The sequence below is a fragment of the Pseudophryne corroboree genome, chromosome 6 (genome assembly GCF_028390025.1).
Source record: "Pseudophryne corroboree isolate aPseCor3 chromosome 6, aPseCor3.hap2, whole genome shotgun sequence".
Classification (NCBI taxonomy): Eukaryota; Metazoa; Chordata; class Amphibia; order Anura; family Myobatrachidae; genus Pseudophryne; species Pseudophryne corroboree.
The window spans coordinates 218,299,004-218,323,325 of NC_086449.1; the positions used below are offsets into that span (position 1 = coordinate 218,299,004).

At 45.9% G+C, this 24,322-nt stretch overlaps 1 protein-coding gene across 2 annotated transcripts in view; it reads right to left on the reverse strand.

Annotated features, from left to right (window-relative positions):
• Nucleotides 1–24,322, reverse strand: part of MCTP2 (multiple C2 and transmembrane domain containing 2) — a 351,794-nt gene that overhangs the window by 287,666 nt on the left and 39,806 nt on the right. The window lies entirely within an intron of this gene.

Genomic DNA, 24,322 nt, shown 5'->3' on the forward strand with positions numbered 1-24,322 from the left:
ATTAGCAACTTTGCCAACATCACTATCAACTGTACACTTACACCCCTCCAGGAGGCTGCCTTTGAGACTCTTCAGCAGCCATAGGTCTTAGCTTGAGACGAGATGCCCAGAACATGCCTGTACTGTACTTTTGTTGTGACTGGAAGCACACTGCGGTTGCATTCATATTCCCAGAGAGTCGCAATTTAGACTTGAGACAACCACAAATCTGCGCACTGTGACAAGCAAACCTCCCAACTTTTGAAAAGTTGCAATCACATGCGCCAAAGGTGCACATGCGCGGAAGGCTGAGTGGCCTCGGACCTGTGAGGCCACACATCCTTAGGTGTGACTTTTTGGGGGGTGACCGCTTATGTCCCCATTTGTTATCACACTGGGGCTTGCCCAGCACTCTGGCAGCTGCTGGGCTTCCACCAGCTTCTCTTGGAGTTGCTATGCTATGTGCAGCTTCTCTTGGAGTTGCTATGCTATGACTGTAAATAAGATGACTTTCTATACTGTGCTAGTACATCAGCTTCATTTCTTTATGCAGAGCAGAGGTGTCAGTGTCCCTCCATCTGCGGGACACTGCGGCCCACGGTTCAGACAGTGGAAGAGTGCCCGAAAAGTGGGCCGGTTGGGAGGTATTTTAAAGTCATAAGTTACGACTCTATATCCTATATGAAGAGTCCCTATATGGGTCAGTTATCCGTTATCCGGATACGCGTTAACGAAAATATTTAAAAAAACAGAATATTTCGGACCTGTAATGACATCATGACGTGGCCGGCGTCATGACATCAACAAGTCCGCGGCCAATCACAGACAAGTGGGGTGGTGGCTTTGCAGTCATTCCCTCACCATCATTACTCCCAGGACCCGCTGCCAACATGAGGCACCCTCACTCCCAGGACCCAGCTGCCGACACACCAGGTATTCTGTTTTCCAGAAAACTCCCATATCCGGGATGCTCCTGGTCCTGAGCGTTCCAGATATGGGATACTCGACCTGTATTGTTGCTGTAGCTGCAAATCCAAGAAGGGGGAAAAAAAAAAAAAAAATCACTGTAAAGGCCCATACAAACTAGGCAATTTCAGCGTTAAAAATGAACCCTAACGACATAAAAGTCGTTATAGTTTATTTTTAAGGCTTATATCGTCCAGTGTGCATGGGGTAATATTAGTGACCGATGAACGATGCGCGCTCCCTCACACCATTCAGCGATCACCAATATTGAGCTGACATGAATCTCAACCTGTCAATGTCGGGCTGAGCTGCATGTTCAGGAATGCCGGCAGTGACATCACTGAACGTAATCATTGAACGATAACGTTCAGTGTGTATGCACTATATCGTTGAACACTATATTTTTCAATGATATAGTCATCTGTCACCAGCATTCCACTATTAGGTAGTGTGTACCCACCTTTAGAGATACATGGTGGTGGTCTTTTTTTTTTACTTACATGTTTTTCTTCATGTTAATGATGCACAGACTGCTAGCTCTTGCTACTACCATGACAACCACAGTTACATGACATATGAGATAGCGAGCAAAGAGGCTTAACAAATCTCTCTCAGCATGCTCATTCACAGCACAATTCTCTCAACCCACACCATCCTGTGTCAGCATGTATGTACATGGATAGATGGCGATGACCCAGGTAAGGTTACCAGCTCTGCAGGAACCAACTTGAACACCAGCTGACAGGTAGTCATATAAAACCTACCCACAGATAAAATGTTCAAGTTATAAATTGGACATTCTATAAAAATTTACTCTGCTTCATGCAAAACGTACGATACATAGAACGATAGAGAATGGTGTATCAATATGGTGAATGAGAGAGCATTGCAACACAGTGAAACACTGATGCCTTTTTATGGACTGGTTAAAAATAAGAATTTACTTACCGATAATTCTATTTCTCATAGTCCGTAGTGGATGCTGGGGACTCCGTAAGGACCATGGGGAATAGCGGCTCCGCAGGAGACTGGGCACATCTAAAGAAAGCTTTAGGACTATCTGGTGTGCACTGGCTCCTCCCCCCATGACCCTCCTCCAAGCCTCAGTTAGGATACTGTGCCCGGACGAGCGTACACAATAAGGAAGGATTTTGAATCCCGGGTAAGACTCATACCAGCCACACCAATCACACCGTATAACCTGTGATCTGAACCCAGTTAACAGCATGATAACAGAGGAGCCTCTGAAAGATGGCTCACAACAATAATAACCCGATTTTTGTAACAATAACTATGTACAAGTATTGCAGACAATCCGCACTTGGGATGGGCGCCCAGCATCCACTACGGACTATGAGAAATAGAATTATCGGTAAGTAAATTCTTATTTTCTCTAACGTCCTAAGTGGATGCTGGGGACTCCGTAAGGACCATGGGGATTATACCAAAGCTCCCAAACGGGCGGGAGAGTGCGGATGACTCTGCAGCACCAAATGAGAGAACTCCAGGTCCTCCTCAGCCAGGATATCAATTTTGTAGAATTTTACAAACGTATTTGCTCCTGACCAAGTAGCTGCTCGGCAAAGTTGTAAAGCCGAGACCCCTCGGGCAGCCGCCCAAGATGAGCCCACCTTCCTTGTGGAGTGGGCATTTACAGATTTTTGGCTGTGGCAGGCCTGCCACAGAATGTGCAAGCTGAATTGTACTACAAATCCAACGAGCAATAGTCTGCTTAGAAGCAGGAGCACCCAGCTTGTTGGGTGCATACAGGATAAACAGCGAGTCAGATTTCCTGACTCCAGCCCTCCTGGAAACATATATTTTCAGGGCCCTGACAACGTCTAGCAACTTGGAGTCCTCCAAGTCCCTAGTAGCCGCAGGCACCACAATAGGTTGGTTCAGGTGAAACGCTGAAACCACCTTAGGGAGAAACTGAGGATGAGTCCTCAATTCCGCCCTGTCCGAATGGAACATCAGATAAGGGCTATTTCAGGATAAAGCCGCCAATTCTGACACGCGCCTGGCCCAGGCCAGGGCCAACAGCATGACCACTTTCCATGTGAGATATTTTAACTCCACAGATTTAAGTGGTTCAAACCAATGTGACTTTTGGAACCCAAAACTACATTGAGATCCCAAAGTGCCACTGGAGGCACAAAAGGAGGCTGTATATGCAGTACCCCTTTTACAAACGTCTGAACTTCAGGGACTGAAGCTAGTTCTTTTTGGAAGAAAATTGACAGGGCCGAAATTTGAACCTTAATGGACCCCAATTTCAGGCCCATAGACACTCCTGTTTGCAGGAAATGTAGGAATCGACCGAGTTGAATTTCCACCGTCGGGTCTTACTGGCCTCGCACCACGCAACATATTTTCGCCAATTGCGGTGATAATGTTTTTGCGGTTACATCCTTCCTGGCTTTGATCAGGATAGGGATGACTTCATCCGGAATGCCTTTTTTCCTTCAGGATCCGGCGTTCAACCGCCATGCCGTCAAACGCAGCCGCGGTAAGTCTTGGAACAGACAGGGTCCTTGCTGGAGCAGGTCCCTTCTTAGAGGTAGAGGCCACGGATCCTCCGTGAGCATCTCTTGAAGTTCCGGTTTACCAAGTCCTTCTTGGCCAATCCGGAGCCACGAATATAGTGCTTACTCCTCTCCATCTTATCAATCTCAGTACCTTGGGTATGAGAGGCAGAGGAGGGAACACATACCCTGACTGGTACACCCACGGTGTTACCAGAGCGTCTACAGCTATTGCCTGAGGGTCCCTTGACCTGGCGCAATACCTGTCGAGTTTTTCCCAACGGTTTATAATCATGTGGAAGACTTCTGGGTGAAGTCCCCACTCTCCCGGGTGGAGGTCGTGCTGAGGAAGTCTGCTTCCCAGTTATCCACTCCCGGAATGAATACTGCTGACAGTGCTATCACATGATTTTCCGCCCAGCGAAGAATCCTTGCAGCTTCTGCCATTGCCCTCCTGCTTCTTGTGCCACCCTGTCTGTTTACGTGGGTGACTGCCGTGATGTTGTCCGACTGGATAAACACCGGCTGACCTTGAAGCAGAGGTCTTGCTAAGCTTAGAGCATTGTAAATGTCCCTTAGCTTCAGGATATTTATGTGAAGTGATGTCTCCAGGCTTGACCATAAGTCCTGGATATTCCTTCCCTGTGTGACTGCTCCCCAGCCTCGCAGGCTGGCATCCGTGGTTACCAGGACCCAGTCCTGAATGCCGAATCTGCGGCCCTCTAGAAGATGAGCACTCTGCAACCACCACAGGAGGGACCCCTTGTCCTTGGTGACAGGGTTATCCGCTGATGCATCTGAAGATGCGACCCGGACCATTTGTCCAGCAGGTCCCACTGGAAAGTTCTTGCGTGGAATCTGCCGAATGGGATTGCTTCGTAGGAAGCCACCATTTTACCCAGAACCCTTGTGCATTGATGCACAGAGACTTGGCTCGGTTTTAGGAGGTTCCTGACTAGCTCGGATAACTCCCTGGCTTTCTCCTCCGGGAGAAACACCTTTTTCTGGACTGTGTCCAGGATCATCCCTAGGAACAGAAGACAAGTCGTCGGAACCAGCTGCGATTTTGGAATATTGAGAATCCAACCGTGCTGCAGCAACACTACCTGAGATAGTGCTACACCGACCTCCAACTGTTCCCTGGATCTTACCCTTATCAGGGAATTGTCCAAGTAAGGGATAACTAAAATTCCCTTCCTTTGAAGGAATATCATCATTTCGGCCATTACCTTGGTAAAGACCCGGGGTGCCGTGGACCATCCATACGGCAGCGTCTGAACCGATAGTGACAGTTCTGTACCATAAACCTGAGGTACCCTTGGTGAGAAGGGTAAATTTTGACATGAAGGTAAGCATCCTTGATGTCCCGAGACATCATGTAGTCCCCTTCTTCCAGGTTCGCAATCACTGCTCTGAGTGACTCAATCTTGAATTTGAACCTCTGTATGTAAGTGTTCAAAGATTTTAGATTTAGAATCGGTCTCACCGAGCTGTCCGGCTTTGGTACCACAACAGTGTGGAATAATACCCCGTTCCCTGTTGCAGGAGGGGTATCTTGATTATCACCTGCTGGGAATACAGCTTGTGAATGGCTTCCAAAACTGTCTCCCTGTCAGAAGGAAACATCGGTAAAGCCGACTTTAGGAAACGGCGAGGGGGAGACGTCTCGAATTCTAATTTGTACCCCTGAGATATCACCTGAAGGATCCAGGGGTCTACTTGCGAGTGAGCCCACTGCGCGCTGAAATTCATTGAGACGGGCCCCCCACCGTGCCTGATTCTGCTTGTAAAGCCCCAGCGTATACTGAGGGCTTGGCAGAGGCGGGAGAGGGTTTCTGTTCCTGGGAACTGGCTGATTTCTGCAGCCTTTTTCCTCTCCCTCTGTCACGGGGCAGAAATGAGGAACCTTTTGCCCGCTTATCCACGAAAAGACTGCGCCTGATAATACGGCGTCTTCTCATGTTGAGAGGCGACCTGGGGTACAAACGTGGATTTCCCAGCTGTTGCCGTGGCCACCAGGTCTGAAAGACCGACCCCAAATAACTCCTCCCCTTAATAAGGCAATACTTCCAAATGCCGTTTGGAATACGCATCACCTGACCACTGACGTGTCCATAACCCTCTACTGGTAGAAATGGACAACGCACTTAGACTTGATGCCAGTCGGCAAATATTCCGCTGTGCATCACGCATATATAGAAATGCATCTTTCAAATGCTCTATAGGCAAAAATATACTGTCCCTATCTAGGGTATCAATATTTTCAGTCAGGGAATCCGACCACGCCAACCCAGCACTGCACATCCAGGCTGAGGCGATTGCTGGTCGCAGTATAACACCAGTATGTGTGTAAATACATTTTAGGATACCCTCCTGCTTTCTATCAGCAGGATCCTTAAGGGCGGCCATCTCAGGAGAGGATAGAGCCCTTACAAGCGTGTGAGCGCTTTATCCACCCTAGGGGGTGTTTCCCAACGCACCCTAACCTCTGGCGGGAAAGGATATAATGCCAATAACATTTTAGAAATTATCAGTTGTTATCGGGGGAAACTCACGCATCATCACACACACACCTCATTTAATTTCTCAGATTCAGGAAAACTACAGGTAGTTTTTCCTCACCGAACATAATACCCCTTTTTGGTGGTACTCGTATTATCAGAAATGTGTAAAACATTGGCCCTCATTCCGAGTTGTTCGCTCGGTATTTTTCATCGCATCGCAGTGAAAATCCGCTTAGTACGCATGCGCAATGTTCGCACTGCGACTGCGCCAAGTAACTTTACTATGAAGAAAGTATTTTTACTCACGGCTTTTTCTTCGCTCCGGCGAACGTAATGTGATTGACAGGAAATGGGTGTTACTGGGCGGAAACACAGCGTTTCAGGGGCGTGTGGCTGAAAACGCTACCGTTTCCGGAAAAAACGCAGGAGTGGCCGGAGAAACGGTGGGAGTGCCTGGGCGAACGCTGGGTGTGTTTGTGACGTCAACCAGGAACGACAAGCACTGAAATGATCGCACAGGCAGAGTAAGTCTGGAGCTACTCTGAAACTGCTGAGTAGTTAGTAATCGCATTATTGCGAATACATCGGTCGCAATTTTAAGAAGCTAAGATTCACTCCCAGTAGGCGGCGGCTTAGCGTGTGTAACTCTGCTAAATTCGCCTTGCGACCGATCAACTCGGAATGAGGGCCATTTTTCATTGCCTCAATCATGTAACGTGTGGCCCTACTGGAAGTCACATATGTCTCTTCACCGTCGACACTGGAGTCAGTATCCGTGTCGGCGTCTATATCTGCCATCTGAGGTAACGGGCGCTTTAGAGCCCCTGACGGCCTATGAGACGTCTGGACAGGCACAAGCTGAGTAGCCGGCTGTCTCATGTCAACCACTGTCTTTTATACAGAGCTGACACTGTCACGTAATTTCATCCAACAGTTCATCCACTCAGGTGTCGACCCCCTAGGGGGTGACATCACTATTACAGGCAATCTGCTCCGTCTCCACATCATTTTTCTCCTCATACATGTCGACACAAAAGTACCGACATACAGCACACACACAGGGAATGCTCTGATAGAGGACAGGACCCCACTAGCCCTTTGGGGAGACAGAGGGAGAGTTTGCCAGCACACACCAGAGCGCTATATATATATACAGGGATAACCTTATATAAGTGTTTTTCCCCTTATAGCTGCTGTATAGTTAATACTGCGCCTAATTTGTGCCCCCCTCTCTTTTTTAACCCTTTCTGTAGTGTAGTGACTGCAGGGGAGAGCCAGGGAGCTTCCCTCCAACGGAGCTGTGAGGGAAAATGGCGCCAGTGTGCTGAGGAGATAAGGCCGCCGATAAGGGGGCGGAGCCTATCTCCCGTTTTTTTACGTATTTTGGCAGGGGTTAAATGCATCCATATAGCCCAGGAGCTATATGTGATGCATTTTTTGCCATCCAAGGTGTTTATTATTGCGTCTCAGGGCGCCCCCCCCAGCGCCCTGCACCCTCAGTGACCGGAGTGTGAAGTGTGCTGAGAGCAATGGCGCACAGCTGCAGTGCTGTGCGCTACCTTGTTGAAGATAGGACGTCTTCTGCCGCCGATTTTCCGGACCTCTTCTGCCTTCTGGCTCTGTAAGGGGGCCGGCGGCGCGGCTCTGGGACCCATCCAAGCTGGGCCTGTGATCGTCCCTCTGGAGCTAATGTCCAGTAGCCTAAGAAGCCCAATCCACTCTGCACGCAGGTGAGTTCGCTTCTTCTCCCCTTAGTCCCTCGATGCAGTGAGCCTGTTGCCAGCAGGTCTCACTGAAAATAAAAAACCTAAACTAAAACTTTCACTAAGAAGCTCAGGAGAGCCCCAAGTGTGCACCCTTCTCGTTCGGGCACAGAGATCTAACTGAGGCTTGGAGGAGGGTCATGGGGGGAGGAGCCAGTGCACACCAGATAGTCCTAAAGCTTTCTTTAGATGTGCCCAGTCTCCTGCGGAGCCGCTATTCCCCATGGTCCTTACGTGAGTCCCCAGCATCCACTTAGGACGTTAGAGAAATAAATATATATATTTTGCGTGTGGCTTGGTTGAACAAAACAAACAGGTGCCTCAGTCCCAGCTGGCACAGCAGAAAGACACTCCATCTCAAAGTCAACATTTAAAAAACAATGGTGGCAGCGCAAGAAAATTATGTGGTTTATGAAGAGGAACTGAAAATTTAATTCAGTAACTGCATTAGATAGAAATCATAAACAACAGAAGAGGGATTAAAAGAAAGTAACATTGATTGCTCAGTTCATCCCAAAAAGTACATTGTAAACACTTTAAGATTAAGGGAATAAAACCCCTCATTTTTTACTTAACCAAAATACAATAAATAACACACACACTGATCGGTAGGATTATACAAGATTATAAGGCAATTTAAAGTAAAACAATTTACTGTAGGTGAACGTGGCAGAAGATTTTTTTTTAAGCCTTATAAAAACACATGCATACAAAACACCAACTACGACAATTACAGGAGACAATACACATATAGCGCATTCTAACCTGACTACAGAACTATTGTCTGAGACTATTCCTAAACGCCTTAAACAAGTTCTAACTACAAAAATGAAACTTACAAATATGGAAAAAAAATGGATAAAATAACCACATAAGACAGGTACCTCCATTAGAAGCCAGCAAAGGAACTTGTAGCTGATCGAGCGCTAGATCTTTCCAGTAAGACACATTGCCACGCAATATATATCCACATCATCACTTCCTCCAAAGTTCCAGTGGAAACAGAAACTATTCCTGAGTGACCCTTGATGTATTTATTCACAAAGAGCAAGCAATACTACTTCTATTTATTCAACCATTGTTGAGCTACTGAAGCAGGATGTGTTGACTCTTAAAACCACCAGCATCGTCTAGCAAAGTCTTTTCTTAAACCTAATTGCAGCCCTCTGTAGGAAAATAGTCCACTAAAAGTAAATGCAAACAAGAGATTCCAAGGATCCATCAATGTAGTTGTGTGGATCTTCTAACATGCAGGCTACATAAATAATTCATAAAGAAGCTGTATTCTGTACTAGTGTTACTGTTCCTATAATCTTGTTGCCTTGGATGCCGAACTGAAACAACTTCCTGCATGCTACTAAACTTGTCTATGTCACACATATCACGTCTCATCTTAGTTCAGAAGAGATTCAGTCCTGACTGTCTAAACTCTTTTGAGGCCATTGAGTTGATACTAACCGTTTCTGATTTTACTTGTTTCCCGTTAGAATTCAATATAGGAGGTTTTTGGATAATACAGCCCAAGCATCTACGTACGATTAACTGGGGACATCCCCTGTTTTACGAATGACGGGATCTGATCATCGGCAAATTTAAAATGTTAGAAGTCCTCGATTCACAGATTCCTACCCAAAAATGATCGGAATCAGCAAGTTAAGGATTTTAACATGCTGTATGTTACGTCGGGGGAATCGCAGGGTAAATGTATGGCCTGCATAAAAGTTAGGCAAGACATTCACCGATTTAATGTCTTTTTTATTTATTTTCTAAAGCAGTGAGAGTTTATGCCATTGCCAGAGGATACCTGCGTGAATAATCATTTGTTCCAAGAACAGATCCAATGCTCATACAGTGAATGTGGTTTACAAAGGTGTATTGGTATTCAAAAAGAAAAAAGTGCTCTCTGCTTTTTAGACAGATAGTAGACACATTCTCCTGTTTAACAGAGCATTAGAAGCTTGTTCTCCATGGACTTAATGAGCGCTCTCACTGTATTAAACCAGAGCTTCAGAATGCCGCAGGTAACACAGAAATTGAAGTAAAGCGAATACTTGAGCCTAATTCAGATCTGATTGCAGCAGCAAATTTGTTAGCTAATGGGCAAAACCATGTGCACTGCAGGTGGGGCAAATATAACATGTGCAGACAGTTAGATTTGGGTGGGTTATATGGTTTCTGTGCAGAATAATACTGGCTGCTTTATTTATACACTGCAATTAGATTTCAGTTTGAACACACCCCATCCAAATCTAACTCTCTCTGCACATGTTATATCTGCCCCCCCCCCAGCAGTGCACATGGTTTTGCCCATTTGCTAACAAATTTGCTGCTGCTATCAGATCTGAATTAGGCCCACTTATCAGAAAGCAAGTCTGTATACAGATGAAGCATACTGTACATCATTTTTGAGCTATGAAAGTAGATCAAATACTTAAAACAAATGTCCTTGTATACAAGGCCTGTTATCTGGATGGTAGGTCGACACATGAAAAAAGGTTGACATGTTAAAATGGGGGACGCAGGACAGGTCAACACATGATAAGGTCTTTATTTCTTTATTGATTTTTTTACTTTTTCATACTTTACCATCCACGTGGACTACGACTGAGAATAGTAATCTGGGGCGAGCTCAGCGAGCCACCTTGCCCGAAGCGCGAGCCATGCAAGGGGACACGGTGCACTAATTCGGAGATTCCTGGTCATGTTACACTAAAAACAGCACCGAAAAAGTTTTAAAATGCCATGTCGACGTTTTCTTGTGTCAACAAGTCCCATGTCAAACTTTATCCTGCGTCGATCATGCCAATGTCAACAAATAGTGGCCGACCTACTGAATGTTGACCCATAGATCCATAATCACAAGGCCTAAGGGCTACTCCTCCCTGTCCCGCAAAGCACAGTGTAATTATTGAACTACAGTATGAATCTACTTTGATGGCTTGCTTAGGGGATAAAGTAATATCGTATATTCATAATTTTATACAAGATTCAATTGCAGGAGGCGTTAACTGAATAATGCCCTTCTACTTTTCCTTTAGTGCAGAATAGACAAGTCTGTGTCTTTCTACCTTGCACTAACACACCAACTTACAGTAAGACTGTCATAACCATGACAGCATCTCATGAGAATGGCAGTAAAACAAACACACAGCAATAAACAGCAACCTACAAACAAATGTTGAACACAGTCTGACCTGAGTGGAGATCCATTAAACATCAGTCACCTCTCTCCCAGAGGCAGATACATCCTTGGTAGATACTAATGATTACAAATGCTTCTTAGCACAGTTAAACCAGTGTGACAGCTGCAGCACAGATCAGGCCTCTCTCTGACAGGTGGAATAACCTTAATACATTTCTATAATCAAACAGACTATAGAACGAGACTCATTCCCCGATGCGCACAGGGACTTCAGCGTGCTCTGACGTAGAATACTGCAGAACTAGACAATACACAAGGAAAGGTTATGAGGGAATAACACATGCCCTTAATCCTCCTGTTTATCTTCCAACAAATGTCTCTCTCCACCTCTCATGCGGCTGAGTCATGTACATAAACTGATCCATTAAAACATTTCACGATCACTTTACAGGTGCTACATAGCAGTTTTAAAAGTATTACAACGTAATGGTATAAATAAGTATGTCCGGAAATGAAAACTCGCAGGATACAGTTCAACAAAGGAACAAAAAGGTGAATCTTAAGCCCCCAAATCCCACTGTTATGTATCTCTTTCTCTAAAACCATAAATTAGCAGATCTCTACAGACATAACAATGTGCAACAAAGATACGCTGCTGAACAGAGCTGGTTGCAGAAAATAAGTGAGCAAACTGGCCTGGCATATTGGGAGCAGAGTGAGTGATGGCTAATACGCAGCAGCTGATCCTCCTGCTGATATGGCTGGTAAAGAATTTCATGTACAGTCTATAATAAACGCATTTATTACAGTGCTTCTGTATTACTGGCACTGCCTGTGCCATCATATTTTAGCTAGTGACTATCAGCACTTCTGCCCAAGTTCACATGCCACATAAAGTCAGAATTCCCAGTCACTGCACCTTCCCCTTGCACCCCAAATGGGTTTGTATGATCATCAGGGAATAGAATGCATCAAAAGCAGACAAGGACCTTCAGTAAGAACTCACACACTGCACAGATACTACTGTATAACAACAAGGTAAGGGATTTATGTGATAACAGGTAGTACTTATTTATTCACACTTAGTACACTTATTAAAAAAAACACAAAATCAAATGGCCATCACAGCAACTTATTATTAAATTCAGATAGGCAATACTCACCTGTGGACATATGTATACATTGACTTCCCAACAGAATCACATATGCACAGTTGTCTTTCAGTTCCATTTGGTCATACACATAGAATAAATGGAAAATAAGAATTTACTCACCGGTAATTCTATTTCTCGTAGTCCGTAGTGGATGCTGGGAACTCCGTAAGGACCATGGGGAATAGCGGGCTCCGAAGGAGGCTGGGCACTCTAGAAAGATCTTAGACTACCTGGTGTGCACTGGCTCCTCCCACTATGACCCTCCTCCAAGCCTCAGTTAGGTACTGTGCCCGGACGAGCGTACACAATAAGGAAGGATTTTGAATCCCGGGTAAGACTCATACCAGCCACACCAATCACACCGTACAACTCGTGATATGAAACACAGTTAACAGTATGAAACAATAGAGCCTCTCAACAGATGGCTCAACAACAACCCGATTTAGTTAACAATAACTACGTACAAGTATTGCAGATACACCGCACTTGGGACGGGCGCCCAGCATCCACTACGGACTACGAGAAATAGAATTACCGGTGAGTAAATTCTTATTTTCTCTGACGTCCTAGTGGATGCTGGGAACTCCGTAAGGACCATGGGGATTATACCAAAGCTCCCAAACGGGCGGGAGAGTGCGGATGACTCTGCAACACCGAATGAGAGAACTCCAGGTCCTCCTCAGCCAGGGTATCAAATTTATAGAATTTTGCAAACGTGTTTGCCCCTGACCAAGTAGCCGCTCGGCAAAGCTGTAAAGCCGAGACCCCTCGGGCAGCCGCCCAAGATGAGCCCACCTTCCTTGTGGAATGGGCATTGACAGATTTTGGCTGTGGCAGGCCTGCCACAGAATGTGCAAGCTGAATTGTACTACAAATCCAACGAGCAATAGTCTGCTTAGAAGCAGGAGCACCCAGCTTGTTGGGTGCATATAGGATAACAGCGAGTCAGATTTTCTGACTCCAGCCGTCCTGGAAACATATATTTTCAGGGCCCTGACCACGTCTAACAACTTGAAGTCCTCCAAGTCCCTAGTAGCCGCAGGCACCACAATAGGCTGGTTCAGGTGAAACGCTGACACCACCTTAGGGAGAAACTGGGGACGAGTCCTCAATTCTGCCCTATCCATATGGAAAATCAGATAAGGGCTTTTACAGGACAAAGCCGCCAATTCTGATACTCGCCTGGCCGAAGCCAAGGCCAATAACATGACCACCTTCCACGTGAGATATTTCAGATCCACGGTTTTTAGTGGTACAAACCAATGTGATTTTAAGAAACTCAACACCACGTTGAGATCCCAAGGTGCCACAGGGGGCACAAACGGGGGCTGAATATGCAGCACTCCCTTTACAAAAGTCTGAACTTCAGGTACTGAAGCTAGTTCTTTTTGAAAGAAAATCGACAGAGCCGAGATCTGTACCTTAATGGAGCCCAGTTTTAGGCCCATATTCACTCCCGCTTGCAGGAAATGCAGAAATCGACCTAGTTGAAATTCCTCTGTTGGGGCCTTTTCGGCCTCACACCATGCAACATACTTCCGCCATATGCGGTGATAATGATTTGCTGTAACCTCTTTCCTAGCTTTAATAAGCGTAGGAATGACTTCCTCCGGAATGCCCTTTTCCTTCAGGATCCGGCGTTCAACCGCCATGCCGTCAAACGCAGCCGCGGTAAGTTTTGGAACAGACAGGGCCCCTGCTGTCGCAGGTCCTGTCCGAGCAGCAGAGGCCATGGGTCCTCTGATATAATTTTTTGAAGTTCTGAGTACCAAGCTCTTCTTGGCCAATCCGGAACCACGAGTATCGTTCTTACTCCTCGCCTTCTTATTATTATTCTCAATACCTTTGGTATGAGGGGCAGAGGAGGGAACACATAAAACGACTGGTACACCCACGGTGTTACCAGAGCGTCCACAACTATCGCCTGAGGGTCCCTTGACCTGGCGCAATATCTTTTATAGCTTTTTGTTGAGGCGGGACGCCATCATGTCCACCTGTGGCCTTTCCCAAAGGTGTACAATCCTTTGGAAGACTTCTGGATGAAGTCCCCACTCTCCCGGGTGGAGGTCGTGTCTGCTGAGAAGATCAGCTTCCCAGTTGTCCACTCCGGGAATGAACACTGTTGACAGTGCTAACACATGATTTTCCGTCCACCGGAGAATCCTTGTGGCTTTTGCCATCGCCATCCTGCTTCTTGTGTCGCCCTGTTGGTTTACATGGGCGACCGCCGTGATGTTGTCTGATTGGATCAGTACCGGCTGGTTTTGAAGCAGAGGCCTTGCCTGTGTAGAGAAGTCACCTGACTTGACCAAAGTCCTTGGAATTTTCTTCCCTGTGTGACTGCCCCCAGCCTCAAAGGCTGGCCTTCATGGTCACTAGGACCTAGTCCAGTATGTCGAACCTGCGGCCCTCCTTAAGATGGGCACTCTGCAGCCACCATTTTAGAGATACCCTGGTCCTTGGAGACAGGGTTATCAGCCGATGCATTTGAAGATGCGATCCGGACCACTTGTCCAACAGGTCCCACTGAAAAGTTCTTGCATGGAACCTGCCGAATGGGATTGCTTCGTAGGAAGCTACCCTTTTTCCCAGGATTCGCGTGCAATGATGCACCGATACCTGTTTTGGCTTCAGGAGGTCTCTGACTAGAGATGACAGCTCCTTGGCTTTCTCCTCCCGGAGAAACGCTTATTTCTGGTCTGTGTCCAGAACCATCCCCAGGAACAGTAGACGTGTCATAGGAACCAGCTGTGACTTTGGACTGTTTAGAATCCAACTCTGCTGTTGTAGCACTTTCCAAAATAGTGCTACCCCGACTAGCAACTGCTCCTTGGACCTCGCCCTTATAAGGAGATTGTCCAAGTACGGGATAATTAAAACTCCCTTTTTTCGAAGGAGTATCATCATTTCGGCCATTACCCCGGTAAACACCCTCGGTGCCTTGTACAGTCCTGTCTGGACTTGGTAATGGTAATCCTGTACCACAAATCTGAGGTACTTCTGGCGAGGATGGTAAATGGGGACATGCAGGTAAGCATCCTTGATGTCCTGGGATACCATGTAATCCCCCTCGTCCAGGCTTGCAGTAACCGCCCCGAGCGATTCCATCTTGAACTTGAATTTTTTTATGTATGTGTTCAAGGATTTTAATATAAATGGGTCACACCGAACCATGCGGTTTCGGTACCCCAACCCGTGTAGAATAGTAACCCCGTCCTTGTTGAAGTAGGGGCACTTGAGTATTACCTGTTGGGAATACTGCTTATTAATTGCCTTTAGTACAGCCTCCCTGCCTGAGGGAGTTGTCGGCAAGCCATAATCTAGGAAACGGCTGGGGGGAGATATCTCGAATTCCAGCTTGTACCCCTGACCTACTTCTTGAAAGAAACAGGGATCCACCTGTGAGCGAGCCTACTTATCGCTGACATTTTTTAGACGGCCCCCCACCGTACCTGGCTACACCTGTGGAGCCCCCGCGTCGTGCTGTGGGCTCAGAGGAAGCGAGAGAAGAATTTTGAATCTGGGAGCAGGCTGACTGGTGCAGCTTTTTCCCTCTTCCCTTGTCTCTGTACAGAAGGGAAACGCCTTTGACCCGCTTGCTTTTCTGAAGCCGAAAGGACTGTACCTGATACAGTGCTTTCTTAGTCTGTGAGGAAACCTGAGGTAAAAATATTTCTTCCCAGCTGTGGCTGTGGATACGAGGTCCCAGAGACCATCCCCAAATAATTCCTCACCCTTATAAGGCAGAATCTTTTCAAAGTCAGCATCACCTGTCCCGTGACAGGTCTCTAATACCCTCCTGACAGAATGGACATTACATTCATTTTGGATGCCAGCCGGCAAAATATCCCTCTGTGCATCCCTCATATATAAGACGACATCTTTAATATGTTCTCATGTTTTACAGGGTCACCGACCACGCTGCAGCAGCACGATCTGCAGGTCTCCGTCTAGTACCTGAGTGTGTAAATACAGACTTCAGGATATCCTCCTGTCTTTTATCAACAGGTACCTTCAAAGTGGCCGTTCCTAAAACGGCAGTGCCACCTTTTTTGACAACCGTGTGAGCGCCTTATCCACCCTAGGGGATATCTCCCAGCGTAACTTATCCTCCTGGCGGGAAAGGGTACGCCATCAGTAACATTTTAGATATTACAATTTTCTAAACGGGGGAACCCACGCTTTTCACACACTTCATTTATTCATCTGATGGGGGAACAAAACACTGCCTGTTTTTTCTCCCCAAACCTAAAAACCCATTTTTAGAGGTGCTTGGGTTAATGTCAGAAATGTGTAACAAATTTTTTTATTGCCGGGATCAAGTCACGGATGTTCCTAGTGGATTGTGTATATGTCTCAACCTTGTCGACACTGGAGTCAGACTCCGTGTCGACATCTGTGTCTGCCATCTGAGAGAGCGGGCGTTTTTGAGCCCCTGATGGCCTTTGAGACGCCTGGGCAGGCGCGGGCTGAGAAGCCGGCTGTCCCACAGCTGTTACGTCATCCACCCTTTTATGTAAGGAGTTGACACTGTCTGTTAATACCTTTCACCTATCCATCCACTCTGGTGTCGGCCCCACAGGGGGCTACATCACATATATCGGCCTCTGCTCCGTCACCATATAAGCCTCCTCATTCAACATGTCGACACAGCCGTACCGACACACCGCAGACACACAGGGAATGCTCTAAACGAGGACAGGACCCACAAAAGCCCTTTGGGGGGACAGAGTGAGAGTATGCCAGCACACACCAGAGCGCTATATAATGCAGGGACTAACTGAGTTATGTCCCCTATAGCTGTTTTTTTTATATAATGTATACTGCGCCTAAATTAAATGCCCCCCCTCTCTTTTTTAACCCTTTTCTGTGTTGTAAACTGCAGGGGAGAGCTAGGGAGCTTCCCTCCATCGGAGCTGTGAGGGAAAATGGCGCCAGTGTGCTTGAGGGAGATAGCTCCGCCCCTTTTCCGCGGCCTATTCTCCCGCTTTTTTATGGAATCTGGCAGGGGTATTTACCTCATATATAGCCCCTGGGGCTATATATTGAGGTATTTTTGCCAGCCAAGGTGTTTTTATTGCTGCCTCAGGGCGCCCCCCCCCCAGCGCCCTGCACCCTCAGTGACCGGAGTGTGAAGTGTGTGAGAGGAGCAATGGCGCACAGCTGCAGTGCTGTGCGCTACCTTGGTGAAGACTGAGTCTTCATGCCGCCGATTTTCCGGACCATCTTCTTGCTTCTGGCTCTGTAAGGGGGACGGCGGCGCGGCTCCGGGACCGAACACCAAGGACTGGGCCTGCGGTCGATCCCTCTGGAGCTAATGGTGTCCAGTAGCCTAAGAAGCCCAATCCGGCTGCAAGCAGGCGAGTTCGCTTCTTCTCCCCTTAGTCCCTCGCTGCAGTGAGCCTGTTGCCAGCAGGTCTCACTGAAAATAAAAAAACCTAAGTCTATTTCTTTCTAAGAGCTCAGGAGAGCCCCTAGTGTGCATCCAACCTCGGCCGGGCACGAAATCTAACTGAGGCTTGGAGGAGGGTCATGGTGGGAGGAGCCAGTGCACACCAGGTAGTCTAAGATCTTTCTAGAGTGCCCAGCCTCCTTCGGAGCCCGCTATTCCCCATGGTCCTTACGGAGTTCCCAGCATCCACTAGGACGTCAGAGAAATATATATCTATATATAAAAGGCAAATACCACTGACTCCTCAAAAATTCTCCTGAACAATAAGGACTAGGAACTTGACATTTGGACATTAGCTTGCTTTTGTGACATAGGCACCCACTAAGAAGGGATTTTTCGACTTCCGGTTCCGGCTGCAATGTGAACGGCAGCGTGAGGAGAGAGCTCCGTGCTGCCCGCCAGCTACCGCATCTTTAACAAGGCTATTAGCCTCCAACGACAGCCGCAAAAGTCTCCCCACTGCAGCCAAAAGCCGGGACCGCTGTATGGAGCGGTATTTAACGCCGAGCATGCCCACCAGAAAGAAGGAGAAAGAAAAAGAGAAGCGCCGCACAGAATCCAAAATGGCGCCGGACGCCGGAGCTCTGCTGCATGCTCCGTCCCCTTCTCCTACACCCACCCTGCACAGCCTGTCTGAGGTCCCACCTGCATCAGCCACCCAGGTCAGTGACCCCAAGACAATACCCTCAGGGGACCAAATCCTATTTACCCCAGCAACACCTGTCACGTATAATGACATGGTGGGGGCTATCCGCATAGCCATGGGTCCTCTGTTACAGGCTCAAACGGCAGATATAAGTAAACAGATAGCACAGCTCTCACACAGAGTGTTACAAACCGAACAACGTACTGGGGAATTATTCCAAGACGTATCTGTGCTTAAGCAGGACATGCAGCATATCACTAAATCACAACACCAGATTTGGAATAAACTGGATGATCTTGAAAATCGATCTCGCAGATCGAATCTCCGTGTAATAGGTCTCCCAGAAACACTTAAGGGCACCGAGTTATACACATTTCTGCGAATCACCCTACCCGAGTTACTCGGTATATCCGCTGCCTGCAACGATATGGTGATCGAGCGTGCACACAGACTTGGCGCCCAGAAAACACACGATGGAGCCAGACCACGAGTGGTGCTTTTTAAGTGTCTAAATTTCTTACATAAAGAGGTGATATGGAGGGCATCCCGTAAAACACGCAATATTACATGGAATTCCTATAAGATCCTGTTGTTCCAGGACTATTCAGCAGAACTTTCCAAAGCACGAAAAGCTTTCTCTCCCCTTTGCTCTCACCTCATTCAACAAAACAGAAAGTTTTCCCTATTGTATCCTGCACGATTACGCATATACTCAGGCACATCCTTTGCTGACTTTCTCTCCGTAGCGGACGCTGAAGCCTTCTTGAAAGAAGAAGAGAATTACGCTGATACGCCTGATGACAATGATGAGAATTGACACGATACCAGTTGTTTACTCACCGAATATTCCACCTACCTAAACCTGAATGTGCCGGTCATCACTCTCTAGATCACACATTAATACACCCCCCGGACACTTCATTACATATGTGTTCTTACACCGGCACATACATGAGACTTCTGCACTGTAATATGATAGACAACTATATACCTCCAGGCATAGTTTCTGCAGATGACCAAATGGCAATACAACACTGCTGCGGGACGATTCCCAGATTACTAACCCGATCTTAATGCTGGCGGGATCGGCGAGGGCACACTCTGTCCTTGTTCTGATCCTTACATATATACTAGTATACCACGGAAGTCGTGATGTACTCATATTCATGTTTAAAATTGTTAGCTAAATGCCTTGTAAGTACCCCTTTGCTAGTCAGGGGGTTACTTTCCTTTTACTTACAATGTTATGTTCTTGGTACAGATAATTCTAACTGTACCATATTGTTCCTATTCTCACAACTTTCTTTCCTCCTCTTCTACCCCCCCTCCACTTTCCCAGTTACCCCCCCTCCACACAGAGCAATGCCATTGTATTACTGTACATTTAGAGTATGCCTATTTCTAACCATGTATAATATGAATAATGTCTACAATTAAATTAGGCTCCTGGAATATTGGCGGGATTAACTCGCCGCAGAAAAGGAAGAAAATACTATTGTACCTGAACAAACTGAAACTAGATATTGTATACCTGCAAGAAACACACTTAGTGGCATCTGAAATATTGAAGCTTAATACTTTGAAATGGAAGGTGCTAGCCGCCTCTCCATTTTCCTCTAAAGCCAGAGGAGTGGCGATCTTAGTCAAGAATACAATCCCTATTGAACTCACATCAGTGAAGGAAGACCCTGAAGGTAGATATATTTTATGTAATGTGTTATTGAATCAACGCCCATACCTTCTGTGCAATGTATATGCTCCCAACACCAAAATACCTATTTTTTTACGTAAAATGCTACATATTCTCACACCACTACATGACACACCTCTCATTCTGGGTGGCGACTTCAACATGATCACCTCTCCTCAACTAGATAAACAAGCCACAGGCACTGGGGGCACATCTCTACCCAAAACGGGTATATCATGGTTTACACAATCCCTACATCTTTTAGACACCTGGAGGTCATTTAACCCCATAGAAAAAGATTATACGTGTCTCTCTGCAGCACATGGAACATTGTCTCGAATAGACTATGTCTTTATTTCTGAGCACCTACTGCCCCGCACCCGCAGGGTCATGATAGAGCCCATTGCACTGTCTGACCACGCGGTAGTTTGGATAGAACTACACATGCACACTGAGAAAAGTTCCTTCCGATCTTGGAGATTCCCATCCTCGCTATCCCACTCCCTTACCTTTAAGAATAAACTTGAATCAACATGGGACTCATTTTGCGACACCAATGCCGAAACCCTCACAGACTCACCTCAGATGTTTTGGCAAGCCTCAAAAACAGTCCTTAGAGGCGAGATTATCTCATATACTTCTCAAACATACAAATCCCTAAACTATGAATATTTACAGGCACAGTCTACTTTGACAGACTCATTCCAATCCTACAAATCTGACCCAACTCCGAATAACAGAACCCTATACCACTCAGCCAAACGAGAATTCGATAGCCTACTTCTTAAAATGGAGTCTAGATATTCCTTTAAAAAAGATGCTAGATTCCACCGGTTTGGAAACAAATCCGGCAAATTACTCTCACACCTTCTACAAGGCCAACGAACACCGAAATTGATACACCCCCTCAAGACTCCTGGAGGGTCACTCACCTCAACTAATGCCCAAATTGCCCAAATCATGCACCAATATTACAACACCTTATACTCCAAACCAACCACACCCTCTTCCTCAACCCAGACCAAAAGCTTTTGGAATGATTTACCCATTCCACAACTTGACCCCAATTTAGGAACCGCACTAACGGCGGCTGTAACTGAGACGGAGGTCTCCCAGACCATAGCTCACCTGAAACCCGGGAAGGCCCCAGGCCCAGATGGTCTTTCCTCTGAATTCTACAAAATATTAGCACCTAAATTGACGCCATTACTAACGAAGGTATTCAATAATATTCTCTCCACAGGACAACTACCCCTATACTTTAACTCTGCCACAATTACCATCCTGCCCAAACCGGGCAGAGATCTGTCGGACCCTGGCTCTTACCGCCCAATCTCCCTGCTTAACCTAGATTACAAAATGTTGACAAAAATACTTGCAGAAAGACTCAAACTAGTACTGCCTTCAATCATTCATGGAGACCAGACTGGTTTTATCATGGGCCGCACCTCCACGGTGAACATTAGAAAGGTCTTATCGGCAATTATTACTTCCCAGTGTGCCATGCCCGATGTTCCCGCAGCTATACTATCTTTGGATGCGGAGAAAGCTTTTGACATGGTACACTGGGATCACTTATTTGACACAATGTCTAGATTTGGACTTCCTCCCCTTTTTATAGACTACATAAGAATCCTATATAATAACCCTGATTCGAGAATCCTCTGCAATGGTTTTATGTCACAACCTTTTCGTATCCAACGGGGTACCCGCCAGGGCTGCCCACTATCCCCACTCCTATTCGCATTGGCATTAGAACCACTAGCCATATCAATCAGACAATCCCCCCAATACCATGGCATTAAAGTGGGTGATCTTGACCTCCGTCTCTCATTATTTGCCGATGACATGTTGCTACTAATGTCCCACCCAGATTTAACACTGCCAACAGTTTTTGACTTAATCAATGCTTTTGGTACATTCTCTGGATATTCCATAAATATACATAAATCAGAATTACTCCCACTGAATGGCCCACCCACTTATTTAGATACACACGGCCCATATAATACCATTAAAATAGCTACTAAAGCTATAAAATATCTAGGGGTACAAATACCCATACACCTCCGAGATCTATATAATCTGAATTTCACTCCGGTTATCAAGGCTATCTCCAAGAAACTGGATAACTGGACATCTCTCCCACTCTCAGTATTGGGTAGAAATGCATTGATCAAGTCGGTACTCTTTCCCCAATTGTCATACCTAATACAATTGCTTCCCCTACGCATGTCAAAATCAGACATACAATTAGTAGAATCCCGGTTCAGTAAATTCCTTTGGAAAGGAGGCAAACCTAGAATAGCAAGTAAATTCTTGCAGCTACCACGTGAGGGAGGGGGTGTCGGTTTTCCGGACATATCTCTCTTTTCTCAATCGGTTCACTTTAGATATGTACTAGACTGGTTCTATGAACGCAGTGTGTTCACCTGGTTTGAATTAGACTGTGCTCTTTTCGCCCCATACTCTCCTTGCGCTTTGCTACACACACCCAGCTCCATGATCCCAGACAGAATACGTTTCCATGTGCTGTTCAGAGACATTTACCTGTCTTGGGGTGCAATTAACAGGAAATTATCTAGAAACCCAATGTATTCTCATTTTCTACCTCTGTGGGGTAACCCACTCTTCTTACCAGGCATGGAGGATGCAATCTTCCACCGCCTACAATTAAAAGGCATAAAGAAAATTGCAGACGTATTTGACCCAGGTGGAACTCTATTACCATTTCTCTCTTTACAAGAGAGATTTGGTTCACATGCCTCACACTTCTATGCTTACCTCCAAATGCGACACTACATTAACTCGTTGCCACCAGCGATGAGTGACACCACCTTGTCCGACCCTCTCTTTCCATTGCTAAATATATCACGCTCCCGACCATACAAAACCAGATACCTATACAAAGACTTACTCAATACCACACGCGACAATTTACAAAACAAAATTGCAACTTCATGGTGTAGATTTATTCCAAGCATTACAAATTCGGAATATATATTTCAACATTATGATAAAACATTACAAATACTGAAGACATCCTCTCTACAAGAGATTCATGTTAAAACTGTGTACAGGGCATATATCTCCCAGGCACAGAGACGACATTTCGTAGAGGAAGAGACTGGAGGTTGTATAAAATGCTTTCACTCTTCGGCAACCTTTTTCCACAACTTCTGGGAATGTGGTATCATTAAAAAGTTCTGGAATAAAATAGTGCAATATATTAACAATAGTCTTGGAATAAAGGCTACACTACATCCACAGGCATTACTACTGACAAACTTCTCGGTATGGGACTTAGACATATCCCAAACACACCTTCACCCATTCCTAACTATGCTAGTAACCATTGCAAAAAAGGTCATTCTCCAGAAGTGGATATCTAAACACACCCCAACTCTGTCAGCAGTACACAATATACTCCTTAAGGTTTTATATATAGAACGTTTTTCTACTATAGCTGACTCAGAAGGAGGTGTGAAAAAATTCTACAAACGGTGGAGCCCCTATATTAATACTCTTTCACATGCAGCTCAAGAACAGATCTTTTCCAGATTTGATTCCACTGATTGGTACTTACATTGGAAAGGGCAAATGACACCTTGACTATATACTCTGATGAGTTATGATGTTGGAGTACTGTATTCGGCGGTTGATATTGATCTGTATCAATAAGAAAATTGCTAATCTCATATATCCAATTATAGATTTATGCCACTATATCCCTCCCCCATTAAAATGTCTTCCATGCAAATTGATATCAACTACACTAGAATATAAGAGCCCAGTGACCATATAGCTAGGCATTGACCACTCCTACCCCACCTCTCCCTCTTCCCTTTCTCCCCCTCTTCTCTTCTCTTACTCTGTTTTCTCTGTTATGTTAAATTTAGAGGTCAACCTTAAGATTGTATGGACTTACATCTTACACAATAAGTTCATGGGTCCTCCATAAGATAACTATATGTTCCAATTATGTCACATTCTCTGACCCAATTATACCTACCCATGATTGACCATGTTGGTCCATAATTTGTCTACTGCAAATGTTTGTTACTTCATTTATGAAAACTCAATAAACATTATTTGGAAAAAAAAAAAAAAAAAAAAAGGGATTTTCCAAAATTCCACCCACAAAGGGGTTAAAAGGGGCGAGATGATTATTGGGAATTCCTCCCTCACAGAGAAGAGTTAAGACAGCCCACCCCGCCGGGGCTATAAAGAATGCATGGTGTCGGCGATACCAAGTCACGGAGGGGGAGGACACAATGCTCTGTTCCTGAACTTCCTTACAGAGCAGTCCATTATTCAAATAGGGGAGTCACATCAACCGCCACCCCTCTGAAGCTCAACATGGACAAAACTGAACTCATTATCTTTCCCCCAGCTAGAGCAACACCCCCTACAAATATCTCTATCACTGTTGACAAGACTGTCATCTCCCCCGTTCCCCAACTCCACTAACTGGGCGTCACTCTTGACTCCTCCCTCTCCT